This window comes from Crotalus tigris, unplaced genomic scaffold (assembly GCF_016545835.1).
Source record: "Crotalus tigris isolate CLP2741 ecotype Arizona unplaced genomic scaffold, ASM1654583v1 scf7180000017633.3093840, whole genome shotgun sequence".
In the NCBI taxonomy this organism is placed as follows: domain Eukaryota; kingdom Metazoa; phylum Chordata; class Lepidosauria; order Squamata; family Viperidae; genus Crotalus; species Crotalus tigris.
Window position 1 is genome coordinate 123,447 of NW_024096527.1, and position 16,434 is coordinate 139,880.

The window sequence follows — 16,434 nt, forward strand, 5'->3', positions numbered from 1 at the left end:
TGGAAAAAATCTAATATCTATCTGATATGCTTCAAGATGGCAACAACAGAGGAAGTATGGTTATATTGTGGAGAGAAAAGTTGCTATTAAACTAAGACAAAACAGTAGGAGGAGAGGTGGAGAGAGAAAGATAAGTCATAAAAAAGAAAAAAAGACTGGAGAAGGGAAAAGGAGAGGAAAGATTGGAGAAATCAGGAGGAAAACACCAACGAGGGCAGTGGCCTACAGTGAACCTTGCCTGCTGAGAGGCCCAGCTGCACCCAAGAGGCCTACCTAAGTGATCAGAGGCCCATAGAAATGAATGAGGTGAGTGGAGAAACAAACTGACTGCGGGCAGCAGAATGAACTGGCAGAGAACTAAGAGGTGAGGCAATGAGAGACTGGGGCCAGCTGCAGAGCTGAGAGGAGAATCAGACGTGGGGTGGAGACGAGAACCAATTGAGAGAAGCTCAGAGGCCAGCAGAGAAGAGAAAGAGGCAAGCCAGTGAAATAGCAGAGCAGAGAGGAGAGCCACCTATGGAGAGGAGAGCACCATTTTGGCAGTCCTGTTTGCTGGAGGAAGCCGAACACCAGCATGGCAAACCAGCAAACAGGAGCCATGTGGCTGCAGAGCAAAGAGAAGTAGAAGTGTGGCAGGGAAGAGAGCCAGCATCAAGGAGCAGCACAGTGAATTACAGTCTGAGAGGGCAGCATGGAAAGCGTTGGTGGAGCAACGGGGAATTGGAGTCTATTGTTGGTGCAGACTGGTGTCTGTGAACGGCAACAGAACAGCATGGCAGACCAACAGTTGGGGGGGGCAGCACTGAGAAAAGCAGGCAGAGCTGAATAGCTGGTAGTGGCAGATGAAAACAAGTAGGAAGAGAGGCTAAAAAAAATACAGAACACAAGGCAAAAAAATAAAAGCTGAGTAAAAAAATAGCAAGCACAGAACATATAAAGGTAGAGAAGAAAGGGATAAATAAAGCTCACAAGAAGGCAGACAAGAAAGAACTTGACATCTAAGCCCCATTCAACACTGAAAATTTTAAAATTTGACATTTTAAATAAACCGCTAGAACTTTACATTTTAAAACTAGACATTTTCCCCAAAATTTTTAAATCTTTAAATGAACTGTTAGAATATCAAATCTCTAAATTGGACATTTTTCCTTTAAAATGTTGTGGTAAAACCCTCTAAACTCCATTTTTATTTTATTTTCACTTTCATTTTATTCTCATTTTCATTTTTTTAATCCACTCATGAAAAAAGAAACTGTTATTATTGTGATCTGCAAAACATGTTCCATGTATATGTTTATGCACATAGAAGATCCAAACTAGGCAAGAAAAACCAAATGTACAGGTATAGTATAGGGGGTACCTTGCTCAATAGTAGTGACTGTGTGAGGGATCTCAGAGTCCTGGTGGACAATCACTTAAATATGAGCCAGCAGTGTACTGCAGCTGCCAAAAAAGCCAACTCAGTGTTGGGCTGCATTAATAGAGGGATAGAATCAAGATCATGTGAAGTATTAATACCACTTTACAATGCCTTGGTAAGGCCACACTTGGAATACTGCATCCAATTTTGATCACCACGATGTAAAAAAGATGCTGAGACTCTAGAAAGAGTACAGAGAAGAGCAACAAAGATGATTAGGGGACTGGAGGCTAAAACATATGGGGAACGGTTGCTGGAATTGGGTATGTCTAGTTTAACAAAGAGAAGGACTAGGGGGGACATGATAGCAGTGTTCCAATATCTCAGGGGCTGCCACAAAAAGAAGGAGACAAGCTATTCTCCAAATCACTTGAGGGCAGGACAAGAAGCAACAGATGGAAACTAATCAAGGAGAGAAGCAACCTAGAACTAAGGAGAAACTTTCTGACAGTTAGAACAATTAACCAATGGAACAACCTGCCTCCAGAAGTGGTGAATGCTCCAACACTGGAAGTTTTTAAGAAGAGACTGGACAGCCATTTGTCCAAAATGGTGTAGGGTTTCCTGCCTGAGCAGGGGGTTCAATGACCTCCAAGGTCCCTTCCAACTTTATTATTATTATTATTATTATTATTATTATTATTATTATTATTATTATTACTACTACTACTACTACTACTACTACTACTACTACTACTACTACTACTACTTCTGATCTGACACCATGACGAGTGGTGGAAGAAACTGGGTGGAAGAAACCAGGGCTCCGGCTTCTTAGCTCAATTTTGTTCACACCGACAACCCCAAGGGGTCAGTCCAGATGGACTGAAGAAACCTTTTTAAAGAATGGAAGAAAGGCTGCCTGGTAAGCAAAGGCAGCCTAAGTCATCATTGGCCAGAAAAAAAAGTGAGGAGCCCCGGTGCTCCGCCAAACAACTGATTGTCAACAGTGTGCTGAAACTGGGTGAGCCTGTTTTTTATTCCTTTTTCTTATAGACTCAGAAATACTGATCCCCTGATTGGGAAAAATCTACAAAGTAAAGACCCCAGAAGGACTAGGGAAGAAGAGAGTTAAAAGTGGTGAGAAATTACAAGAGGGGGAAGGAATTTAAGGAATATAAAAGAATAGTTAAAAATGGAACTTAGATCGACTTCAAGAAAGACTGCTTAACCTCCAAGACATGGAAAAAAAATTAGATTTAATTTCTAGGGTAAATAACTTACAAAGAACTTTAAAAGAAAACTTTGTAAAAATCTTTTAAAGCTGGATATAGACAATACAGTCTATGAGGACATCTAGTGGTGAAAAGAGATACTGTAATAATACCAAATAATGAAAGAATTTGAAAAGTGTTTGACTTTGAAACAACACTTGGTGTAAACAAGTGCCTTTATATGATTTTGCTTGAGAAAAGACTGTCTACAATTATATCTGTTGACTCTAGATATAACCAAAACAGGAATTATTTGGAGACAGTGGGCATTTTACATTTGTGATTTGATTGGAGGATTTGGATTTAGCCTAAGATAGTTGGCTTTTTTCTTTTTTCTCTTTTTTTTCTCCTTCAGAATTTGGATCAAGGCTAAAGTAGTTGACTCTTTTCATGGTTTGGATTTTAGCCTAAGATAGTTGGCTCAAAAAATGAGTTCATCAAATCTCACTAGACTTATGAAAAAAATTTCCTCTGCACCTTCTGTTGGAACATCTAGTCCAACAAGCCAGGGATCTATTGAAACAATGTTGCAGTGTGAGAAAATAAGCACTGCCCAAACTGAGATGCAAACCATATTAAAATTAATTCAAGAATCAATACAGAGAAACCATGAAGAGACAAAAAGTAATTATGATAAATTAAACAAACAAATGTTGGATATAAAGACACAATTTGAAGCTCATCAGCAAATGATTGTTAAAAATGAACAAAGAATTCAGAAAATGGAAAATAAATCAGATGATATTGACGAAAAAATGGAAGTACTAATGCAAGAAAATGAAAAACTAGAACAAGCAAATCAAAACTTAGAAGGAGTGGTGGTGATTTTAGAAATGGAGAAAGCGGAACATTATTTAAGATTTCAAAATATTCCTGAAGACAGAGAAGAAGATATAGCAGTTGTGATTATTGATTTACTGGCAGAGGCTTTGAAAGCAGACCGAGCAGAGATACAAATGGAGATAGATGAAATATTTTGAATGAATTCAAGCTATGCAAGGAAATATAAACTACCCAGAGAAGTTCATGTAAGATTCATAAAGAAAACAACAAGAGATGAAATACTGAGAAAAGTTAGAGATGAGCCATTACAATACAAGAATAAAGAAAATGTGGTGTTAAAGCAGATCCCCAAGAGAGTAAGAGACACCTGAAGACAATATCACTTCTTAACTACAAAGCTACATGCAAAAGGTATAAACTTCAGATGGTTAATGCCAGAGGGATCTTAATCAACTGGAATAATACAAGATACCGACTGGACTCAGTTTGGAAGGCACAAGACTTTGATGAAAGAAATCAAGCATTTTTAAATGAAGGAGTACAATATCAACAAGAGAAGAGAAATGATCAGAAACAAACAGAAGAAGCAACTGAGGAAGCAACTATACAAACAGAAGATGAGAAGCAGAAACTTGATCAAGAGAGTGAGGGAATAGCCAGAGAACAGAGGACTATGAGATTGACAAGACCTAAATATAAGTAATTGAAATGGAGCAAGAAAACAGATTTTTTTCAGTGAATATAAATGGACTTAATACCCCATCAAAAAGAAATATCTTTTTAAAAAACTACAGAAATTAAACATAGATATAATTTGTTTGCAAGAGACACATATAAAAAGACAATATTACAAACTGTTGGAATATCCCAAAATTGGGAAACTTTACCATGCATCAGTGCAGCAGAAAAAAAAAACAGGTGTAGCTGTATATATTAAAGAGACAGTAGACTCTAAAATGATTTATTCAGATGAAAAGGGAAGAATTATGATGGTAGAAATATTTCTACATAAAAAGCAAATATTGTTGGTAGCAATATATGCACCAAATAATAAACAGGAAGAATTTTATCAAAATCTCCATAGAAAAATAACAGAAATGGAGTATCAAAATATTTGCTTAGTAGGAGATTTCAATGCAATAGTGGACGGGACATTAGACTACAAAAGTAGCAAAACAAGAAAAAGTGGGGGGAAAAAGACTACCTAAGACTTTTTTTAATACGATAGAGGAAATTGGGGTACAAGATGTCTGGAGGGAAATTAATCCAGGAAAATTACAATATACATTTTGTTAAAATAGTCATAAATCCTAGTCCAGAACTGACATGATTTGGATGATATCTGAATTGAGGACAAGTATGCAGGAGATTGAGATAGAACCAGGTACATGGGCAGACCACAACCCCTTAAAAATGACATGGAGAGGAATACCAAAATCAATCTATATTAAAAGAAAAAGAATTTGTAGAACTAGCAACAAAAGAAATGGAGTTTTTCTTTAAAGAAAACAAAAAAGAAGATACAACATTATAAAACATATGGGGTACAACTAAAGCATATTTTAGAGGTATAGCTATAACATACATGGCGAAAAAAATAAATAGAAAAGACAACAATACATATTATTAAGGGAAGAATTTGAAAAATTAGAATCAGAACTGCAAATGAATCTGCAAAAGAAGATTCTGAAAAGAGAAATGGAAACAATAAAATATAAATTAAATTTGTTGGATTCAGAAAAATTGTCACAGCAAATAAAAAGAGCAAAACATTTTTTTCAAAATGCAAACAAACCAGGAAGATGGTTAGCTTACAAACTTAAAAAACAGAAGGAGAAGAAATTGATAAATAATTTAGTAGATGAAAAAGGTTGCCTACAATTTAAAAATGAAAAAATAAAAAGATAATTAAATAATACTATAAGAAACTGTATGATATAGAAGAAATTCTAAGGGAGAAAATGATTCAATATCTGGAAGAAAATAATCTTCCAGAAATTTCAGAAACTTTTAAAACTATGCTAGATGATGGAAATAACAGAGGCTATAAGAAGACAAAAAAGAGAGAGAAAACACCGGGGCCAGATGGACTACCGGCGAAGCTATATAAATCTTTACAAGATATATTAAGTGAACTATTGAAGGATATGTGCAATAAAGTTTTGTTGGAGGCTAAACTCCCAAATACATAGACAGAAGCAAATATTACCTTAATATCAAAAGAAGATTCAGACTTGACACAGATAAAAAAATTACAGACCAATATCATTATTAAATGTGGATTATAAAATTTTTACTTCAATAATAGCAGAGAGATTGAAAAGATTTTTAACTGAATTTATACATTCAGATCAAAATGGTTTTTTACCAGAGACAAATTAAAACTAATCTAAGAGTGATAATGGATATATTGGAATGTTATGAATTACATCCAGGGAAACAATTGGCACTAATATTTTTAGATGCCCAAAAGGCATTTGATAATGTTTCCTGACAATTTATGACTCAGCAATTAAAAATAATGGATTTGGGACAAAACTTTATAAATATGATTAAAACAATATACAATAAATAAACAGCGAAAGTGATACAGAGAACTTTGAGATAAGAAAAGGTACAAGGCAAAAATGTCTATTATCTCCATTGTTATTTATTTTAACCTTGGAAGTTCTAAATAGAATTATTAGACAAGATACAGAAATTAAAGGACTAAAAATAAAAAGTGAAACATACAAATTACAAGCATTTGCAGATGATTTGGTATTTATTTTAGAAGAACCCTTGGAGATTATTCCTAAACTATTGGGAAAGATAGAACAGTATGGAGAAATAGCAGGACTGAAAATAAACAGAAAAAAAAGTTAAAATAATAGTTAAAAATCTTTCAGATAAACAAAAGAAATAAATGTCAGAAAAAATAGAACTACAAATAGTTAAAAAGATTAAATACCTGGGGATATACTTAACAACAAGATGTTCAACAATAAAGGAAGATAATTATACAAAATTATTGAATCATATAAGAGTGGACTTGGAAAAATGGAAAAACTTGCAATTGTCAATATTAGGAAGAATTGCTACAGTGAAAATGAATATACTATTGAAAATTTTATTTCTATTCCAAACAATACTTATAAAACTTGAGAAAACATTCTTTGAAGATTTAAATTCATTCATTTTGAAATTTATTTGGCAAGGAAAGCTAGAATTAAGATGAAAATGTTACAAGACGCCAAGGAAAATGGAGGTTTTGGTTTACCAGAGTGGGTTTTATATTATCGATCATCTGTATTAACATGGGTAAAAGAATGGATAATTTTTAGAAACAAAAGGTTGTTATATTTGGAGGGGCATGATTTACAATTGGGGTGGCACCCTTTCTTATAGTATGGGAAAAATAAAATTCATAAGTACTTCCAAAAATCCGGACATACAGAGATATTCTAAACTCTGAAGGAAATTAAAAATCTAAACAAGAAATGGAAAATCAGGGTATCAATTTATCATGGTGGGCACATTTACAAATGCAAGTTAGATATGATAAAGATGTTAAACTGTATGGATTTTACAAGGAGCAAACTTTATTTGATAAGATGTTATTAACTTCTGATGAGAAATTAAGAAATTTTATAACTTTCTATTAACTTTGAAAATGGAAAATTAATAAGTTAAAGAAACAATGATAAGATAGGCAAAAAATTGGATACAATATAGAATTAGAAAAATGGCAAAATTTGTGGGAAATAAATTATAAATTGACAATGTCAACTTCTTATAAAGAAAATTTATATAAAATGTTTTATAGATGGCACTTGCCACCAGCAAGACTAGCAAAAATGTTTAAAAACATGTCAGATAGATGTTGGAAATGCAAACATAAGTCAGGTTTGGTGGACATGTTTGGTGGACATGTGCCTGACTAGAAAAAATGTTGGGAGAATACATAGATTTTAAACCTGAACTTTTTTTAGTAGGTATAATGCCATAAAAGACTGATTAACAAAGCATATATTTGACTTTGCATGTTACAACAGCGGCAAGAATTATACTTGCGCAGTATTGGAAAAATGAAGAAATATCACTAGATGAAGAAATAATTTAAAAAAATATTAGAATGTGCAGAGATGGATAGACTGACTCTGAGGCTGAAAGAAAAAGAAGAAACGAAATATTATCAAACTTGGGACTTATTTTATCAATGGCTAGAGGAAAGAATGAAGGATTAGGAATTAAATATGTATTAGCGAATGTAAACTCAGACAGCACGTTTGTTGAATAAATACTATTGAATGTAAAAAAAAAGAAGAAATAATAAAAGGTCTAGAGTAAACTCTAACCACTTTGAAACTCAACCCATAAAATGAGAAACTCCAAACCTGAAGAAAAATGTGTCCAAATTGAACATAATAATGATCAAACAACTTCTAAAAGAATTGATCCCTTAGATATGGAAACATGTCACTCATAGAAAAAAAAGACAAACCTAGAACAAAACCCCTGTCCAACCCAACCCACACTGATGCAGCCCCACTGGTGCTGAGCAATCGATTTCATAGACTGTCCCTGGAAGAAAACATGGAGACACCTAGAAAAGAAGCCTCATCAAATGTTTCTAAAATAGTAGCAACATCAAGTGCTTCTGTGATAGACACCCCAAAACTCCCTAGAAAAAAAAAAGGTGAGTGTTGGTGATATGAGATTGTTCTCAAGGGAACAAAATCACAAAAACTGGGAAGAATGTTTTTGGAAAACGCTTGGCTCAACTTATCAACTAAAACTGAGGGGGGAGGGGAGCAATCTTTAGGATCTCCAGGACCTAATTACAAGCAAAAACCCCTAGAAAAGAAATCAAATAATGAGGTAAGGAGGGATAGGAAGGAAGACAAACTCAAACATCAAACATAGGAAGCATACCCAGAGTCAGACAAAAAGATATCAAATGCCTATATACAAATACACAACGTTTAGGGAACAAACAGGGTGAATTAGAATTACTAATACATGAAGGTAGATATGATATAATTGGAATTACTGAAGTTTGGTGGGATGGAACATACTGATAGAAGAATATAAAGCTTTAAAAATAAACAGACTCCATAAAAGATGAGGTGGAGTTGCACTCTATGTAAAAGACCACTATATTGCTACAGAAATGCACGAGACCAAAATCTCCTAGAATTCACATGGGTCAATATAAAAGAAAAAAAGAATGTCATTGCCATAGGTATATACCACAGGCCACACAACCAAGCAGAAAAAATAGATGGATTCTTTGCCAACTGGTTAACAAATGTATGTAGGAAATATAAATAGCAAGAAAAAAAAATCAAGGAAACAATCCACTAAAGAGAGAAGATGGCAAGGAAGTAACAGGCAGCAGAGTGAAAGCAGAGCTGCTTAACTCATTCTTTGCATCAGTCTTCACACAAAAAGAAATTATAGCCCAATCTACCAAAAATAACTGAAAAAGACAGACTAGAAATAAAAGTTAAAATAAGAAAAAAATGGTAAGAGAACCCTTGTCTAATCTTGATGAATATAATTCACTGGGACCTGATGAAATCCCAGAATTCTGAAGGAGCTGGCAGATGTCATATCAGAACCATGTACTATATATTTAAAAAATCATGGAGCACAGGGAACTACCAAAGGATTGGAAATGGGCTGATGTGGTTCCCATCTTCAAAAAAGGAGAAAAAAAAAACAGACCCAGGAAATTACAGACCAATTAGCCCAACATCAATACTGGGAAGATACTGGAAAAGATAATCAAAAAATAGATCTGCGAATATTTAGAAACAAATAAAGTTATAACTAGAAGCCAGCATGGGTTTATTAAAAACAGATCATGCCAAACCAATCTTATTTCATTCTTTGACCAAGTAACTAAATTAGTAGACCAGTATAGTATATTTAGACTTCAGCAAGGCATTCACGACAAGGAATAATGGATGGAAGCTGATCAAGGAGAGATTCAACCTAGAGATAAGGAGAAATTTTCTGACAGTGAGAACAATCAATCAGTGGAACAGTTTGCCTTCAGATGTTGTGGGAGTTTAATCCCTGGAAGCTTTCAAGAAGAGACTGGACTGTCATCTGTCAGAAATGGTGTAGGGTCTCCTGCTTGGGTGGGGGGTTGAATTAGATGACCTACAAGTCCCTTCCAATTCTGATGTTATGTTGTGATGTGTTGTGACGTGATGTTATGTTATTTATGATTTTTATGTGAAAAATTACCAGGGTTGGAGGTCAGTGGAATTAATCTATATGTCCAATCATCCATGTATCCATTTCTCCATCCATCCAAAATGTAAGAATGCAGTTGAGATTTAAGAGTCAAGAAAGAAAGAGGAGTATATCACTTTTTAATAAAGAGAAGGATATGTTCTCTCCTGGTTTCTTTGTGGAACAGAAACAATTGCTTGCTTTTTGTGATGATATGCCAGTCTGACTTTCTTAAATCCTATGAAATCTAAGTTCCTGAATGAATCAGGATACTATGTTTTTCTCTGAACTGTCCAATATTGCTGCATATCATTTTCTGTACTGCAGTAGAGCTGCGGTTCTGAAAGCATGGATTTGCCATAAAAGTTCATTGGAAAGATTGATGGGCCCTTACTGCAAGGACCTTTCTTAAAATTCAATACTAAGACAAGAAGAGAGAACAAAAAAAGTTTCAGAACCCAAAACAAAAGAACAATCATCACTGCTATCTAGAGGGGGAAATACTGCATTATTAATTAAGACAATAGTTATATAAAATGTTTTCTGTTGGCTTTACCAATAAGTTCCTCTGACTATTGTAGCATCATGTTCCTTTCATATGCTTCACAAATGTATAATGAGCTTTCACATTTAAGAAACTAAAAATAAAATTTAAAATTAATCATATACCTAGATGAAGAAACAAATATATATAATTACTTCTATTGCATCTTCTACCTCATCTCTAATTTTAAAAAGGCAACCAATTAATTATATAAAAAAAAAACACAGTGGCAGTATTGATTAAATAATTTTTCCTTTTTTTTCTTTGTAACACATTATATGCCGTAAATGTTATGGGAATATACAATGCTGAGAAAACAGGGCTGAAATAGACAAACTAACCACATTGTTGCTATTTATGAAACAATTTAATGTGACAAAGATATCTCTCAGCCATAGCAATATCTACAGTATACACAGAAATCGAATGTGCTTGATGATTGAATTATATTTTGTATTGCAATTCTTCCAAGGAAATGTAGTTGGATGGCAAGAAATATGAGCTGTAATCTTGATAACACCTAAAAATGGCAAATTTGCTTTAGTGCCTTGCCTCTTTTAAACTGGGTTGGTGGGATAAGGTCTATTTTAGTCAAATATGATAAACTTAATTGTATAAGGTCCAAGGACTTGAAAGCTATTCAGAATAATTTGTAAAAAAGCCAAAATAATCAATCCTTATACTTTTACATATAGAGAGATCAAATTCCCCAAAATCTACATCATGTTCTTTTAAGCTAGCCTTGTTTGTATATTATATTTGGAAAAGGGGCATTGTCTTACTGAATGCCTTTTCTCAGCATGATGATGTAGAATCCACCGGTGGGTAATCTCAGCCTTCCTGCTCAGTTGAGACTAAGTCAGAATCTTTAGCCACGCCTCCTTCTGGGCTGGCGAAACAAATATGATGAAGTCTGACACATTGGCTCCTCCTATAATGACACATGCCTAGATGGACCTGAAGGGTGGGTGTGGATTCTACATCATCATGCTGAGAAAAGACGTTCAGGTAAGACAATGCCCCTTCTCCAGCATGATGAGTGTAGAATCCACCGGTAGCACATACCAAAGCCGCTCATGTCCCTACTGGGGGGAAGAGTCTGGGCTTGTGTCCTGCCAGAAGAAACTACCTGTTGTAGGACCCTCCTACTGAACGAAGCGTCCACCGCCGCAAATTTATCTATCTTATAATGCCTTATAAAGGACGATGGTGAGGACCAAGTCACCGCCCTGCAGATTTCCTCGACAGATGCCTGGGTAGACCAGGTGGTGGTCGCAGCGGCACTGCGAGTGGAGTGGGCAGTGATGTGGGCAGGAACTGGGAGAGACTGTGAGAGATAGGCCCGGGCAATACATGCTCTAATCCACCTATGGAAGAGGGTTGGAAGGAAACGAACAGTGCCTATGACTTACGAAAGGCAGACGTCCGTTTAACGTAATAGTGTAGAGCCCTGCGCACATCTAGCTTGTGTCACTGCCTCTCCAGACTATGAGACGGATTGGGACAAAAATTCAGAAGGACCAAGTCCTGGGACCTGTGAAACCAGGAATTAACCTTCAGAATGAATGATGGGTCCAATTTGAGGACAACTCTACCATCGAGAAAGGTACACAGGTCACTTCTAACAGAGAGCGCAGCTAACTCCGAAATACGTCTGGCTGATGTAATCGCTACTAAGAAGGCAACCTTCAGAGAAAGAAAATGAAGGGAACAAGACCGAAGAGGTTTGAAGGGTTAAGTCATTAGAGCCTGTAGTACTTTTGATAGATCCCAAGAGGGATAACGATGAACAGCCGGCGGCCTGGCATTAGTTGCCCCTTTGAGAAAGGCAGCGACTGCCGGATGTTGAGCTAAGGGAACTAAATTGTCGCAGGTCAATACCGTTGATAAGGCCGTCTGCGGAGAGTGCTCGAAGAGAGCCCCTTATCCATGCCCTCCAAGAGGTAATCTAAAATATTAGGGATGGTGACTGAAAGTGGACTGAAGTGATGCTTACTACATCACATGCTGAAGTTCTTCCATGTGGCGTCATAGATCCTATTGGTCGAGGGGCACCTAGAGGCTTGGATCATCGAGATCACCCCAGACAAATAGGATTGCCTGGCTAAGTTCTCCCACTCAAGTGCCAGGTGGCTAGCTGGAGCCACTGCGGGTCCGGGTGCTGGAGTGTCCCCTGGCTGAAGGAGATGCGATCTGGAGGAATCCTCCATGGCAGGGAAATAGACAGATCCACAAGGTCGGCAAACCACAGTCAACTCGGCCAGTGTGGAGCAATGAACATGACAACTGCCTGCTCCTGAATGGGCTTGCGGATGGTTGCCGGTATCAACGGGAGGGGAGGGAATGCATACAGCAGTCCAGAGGGCCACTTGTCGTGAAGTGCATCTGTTTCCTCCACCCCCGGAGATGGGAACCTGGTGAAGTACCTGGGCAGTTGGGAATTTTTCTGTGAGGCAAATAGATCCACGAGTGGCAGATTGAATCTGTCCACAATCTCCCTGAACAGTGATGGAGCCAGGTGCCACTCCGAGTGGTCGACTGTGACCCTGCTCAGGGAGTCTGCTTGTCAATTTGCCTCCCCCGATATGTGTTCCACCCTGATGGAACCTAGATTGGACTCAGCCCAGGTCCCTAAACTCTGAGCCTCTAACATGAGGGACCAGGATCAGGTCCCTCCCTGCTTGTTGACCTGTGCCTTGGCTGCCACATTGTCCATCAGTAGTAGGATACGTTTGCCCTTGCCTAAGGGAAAGAAGTGATGGAGAGCCAGATGGACGGCTCTGAGCTTGAGCCAATTTATGTTGTGCTTCAAGTTCTGACGCGACCATTGACCCTGTGCTAGATGAGTCTGCATGTAGGTGCCCCATCCAAACAGGCTGGCGTCTGTGGTCAAGGTGAGCCTGGCCGGCTCCTTGAAGAGGGACCCCTTGGCCATGGCCGACAGGTCCACCACAGAAGGGATGATAGTACCTGATGTAGAACCCTCACCTTCCTTGTGGACGAACTCATGCGCCGTTTCTGAAATGGGAGGAGGAACCACTGAAGGTTCCTGGAATGTAGCCTGGCCCATGGAACGATCCCTAGACAAGAAACCATATTTCCCAACAGTTGGGACAGTTGGACCAGGGGAACTACCTTCTCTTTCCAAATCCTGGGGACGAGAGTCCTGATGCTGTTTCAGTGGTCCGGAGAGAGAAATACCCTGCATAGGGTCGAGTCTATTATCACCCCTAGGTGAAGGAGGCAAGTGGACGGGTTTATATGACTCTTTTTGAAGTTTACGGAAAATCCGTGATCCTGAAGTGTCCTGATTGTAATTGCCAGGTCCGACTGAGCCAACTGGGAGGAACTGGATTGGATAAGTATATCGTCCAGATAGCATTGTACGCGCACCGGAATCAACTTCAGATGGGCAGCCAATACCGCTAGGATTTTTGTGAATACCCGTGGGGCTGAAGAGAGGCCAAACGGGAGAGCCCTGTATTGGAAGTGCTGGTGCACGTAGCAAAACTGTAGGAACCTGCGGTGTTCTGGACAGATCTGAATGTGAAGGTAAGCTTCCATCAGGTCTATAGATGAAAGAAGATCCCCTTTCCTTATGCTGGCTAAGATGGACTTGAGGGATTGCATCTTGAATCTCTCGTAGGTCAGGAAGTAGTTGAGACCTTTTAAGTCTAATATTGCCTGCCATCCCCCTGAGGCCTTTGGCACCACAAACAGAATGGAGTAAAACCCCTTTCCTCTCTGTTCCATAGGTACCCTTTCTATGGCCTCTATTTCTAGTAGGTGGGAGATGGCCGTAGATACCAGACCAGCCTTGATGGGGTTTTTGAAATGGGACATTGCAGGAAACGTTCTGGATTGGAAAGGAACTCCAGGGTGAGACCATGTCTTATGGTGTCTATCACCCAAGAATCGGAGGTGGTGGTCTCCCAAATGTCGCTGAATCATGACAGGTGACCACCTATAGGGAAATCCTCCCTGGCGTCACTTGTTACACCTGAATGGGTGACCCCCCGAACCCCGGAAGGGACGTTTTGATTGGTATTGACCCTTGGCTCCAGGGTTCTGGCAGTCCTGCTGTTGATCCTGTCTAGGAGTGAAGGAACGAGAGCCTCTGGCCCAATCCCAAGACTGCCCACCCCGAAAGGGCTGCCTCCAGTCCCATATACCTCCTGTGCGAAAGGACTGCCTACGGAAGTCCTGTTGTGGCTTTCTGTCCGACCTCTTAGAGGGGTGTGCAAGAACCTTGCCCTTGTCCTTTCCCTCTATGAGGTAAGGTTCTAGAACTGGTCCAAACAGATGTGTTCCACTATATTGTGCGGTGAATAAGCTCCACTTGGACTTCAGGTCAGCCCGCCACTGTCTTAACCACAGCAGTCTGCGGGATAAGACGGTAGCCACAATGGATCTCGCAGAATACCTGGCCGAGTGAAGTGACGCGTCCACCACGTATTCAGCTGCAGCTACCAGCTTGCCCAATGTCTGGTGCGCTCGTACCTGGTCAGGTGGTAAGCTAGCCTGAAGCTTGTGGATCCACATAATAGATGACCTGGCGAAAAATGACGACGATGTTGCCGCCTTGATCGCCCATGTTGAGGCCTGGTGAGCTCTGCAGAGAGAGAACTCAAATCTCTTCTCCTCTACCTTCAGAGCCTCTGCCCTATCACCTGGAATAGCGGAGGTAGAAAATAAGAAAGTTAAAAGAGTGTCTACGGTGGACACCTCCAACAGAGAGGAAAAGGAAGAAGATACATTGAATAGCTTTTTCTCCGTGCTACTGGGAGACGGAAGAGCGGCCAGAGAGAACCACTGTTTCTCCACCATATTGCAGAAGAAGCTAGGGCATGGAATTTGTTTCCTCTACTACCTGCTCTGAGAACAAAGGATTGGATTCTTGTTCAGTAGAGGTAGACGGCTTGGGGTCCTGTTCAGGAGCAAGATTGGCCGTGGTACAGGCCTTCATGAGTAAAGACCTAAACAGAGAAGGGTCAAAGAGACCAGATAACAGTGCCAGGTCCAGTCCCGTCTCCTCGTCCTCCGACATGGGCATGTCTGTCATCTCAATATCAATGGACCCTTCCTCACCTAGCTGAGAGGATGTCTCAGAGTCACCAGGTCCAATGGACAGGGCAAGCCCTGCTTGTGGAAAGGGCAGTTGTGGAGGAGGTGGCATCTGTAAGGGCCTTTGACCCATATATGAGGCCATGAACTGTTGAAATGCGTGGTGCATAAAGGCCTGAAATTGTTCTAACCACATCTTGTTCAGAGGAATGAAGGCCAGCTGCGGTTGGAGTGTACGTGGCCTCAGGCCCCTGCTGTGGTGTGAATGAAGAAATAGGAGGAGGAGGAGAAGGAGGAGGAGGAGGAGGACCAATCTGTCCAGTGTCCCCGAGGAGACCATTCCTTAGAGGCATCCTGAGTAGGCGCGAATTGAGGCTCAAAGGGGAGCAGTCCAGTGGAACGGGGAAAACCACTTCTGCTTCACTGGACATGAGCCTTTGCACTCTGGAGAATTCTCTTTCCTGCGCCTGATGTCTCCTCGAGGCCTCTCGCTCAGCTGCTTTGGAGGGCTCCTTGGTGGATATGTTCTTTGTCTTGGCCTTTTTCTTTCCCCCCATGTCCAAATCAGATGATCTGCACTTTTTTTCTGCGATGGCTGAGGAGCTGCACTGTCTGCCATTGCACCCTGGATATTCCGGAAGGAGATTTCCAGGTATGGGAGGAAAACAATACGCAGATCCAGTTGTCAGAAAGGGAAAAATCCCACGCTCTGCGCAACAACAATAGTAAACAGCCAGACAGTTCATTAGAACTGCCTGTCCAGGCCCTGTGGCACAGCACCACGAAACTAGTTGGAACAGGTGGAGTCTGACTGCAATTCCCTCTCCAGAGTCATTTGGTTCAAGAAACAAAGAACTTTGGTTAATAGATCTGGTCACAAAATGAAGCCAAAATGGCGGCCGTGGTCAGGTTGGTGTTCACTGAAGTGATAAATAGGCCTAAGGCCTGCGCAAGACAAGTATAGAGTCCCCCCAGTTAAGACCTAACACAGTAGGCCAGATAAGGGCTTAGTAATTTCCCCTTTGTACCCTGCCAGAGCACGAGGCCTGTTCAAAATGGCGGCAGTGCTTGTGGTATTTCCAAAATGGCGGCCGCCTTGCAATGCCTCCAAAATGGCGCTTGCAGCAAATCTTAAGTTGGAGAAAGAGGCGTTTGGGCCCTGTTCGGCCTGGGGAAGTCCTGTG

At 39.7% G+C, this 16,434-nt stretch overlaps 1 protein-coding gene across 3 annotated transcripts in view; it reads right to left on the minus strand.

Annotated features, from left to right (window-relative positions):
* Positions 1-16,434, minus strand: part of LOC120304292 (neuroligin-4, X-linked) — a 516,091-nt gene that overhangs the window by 8,368 nt on the left and 491,289 nt on the right. The gene's annotated exons all lie outside the window — the stretch shown is intronic.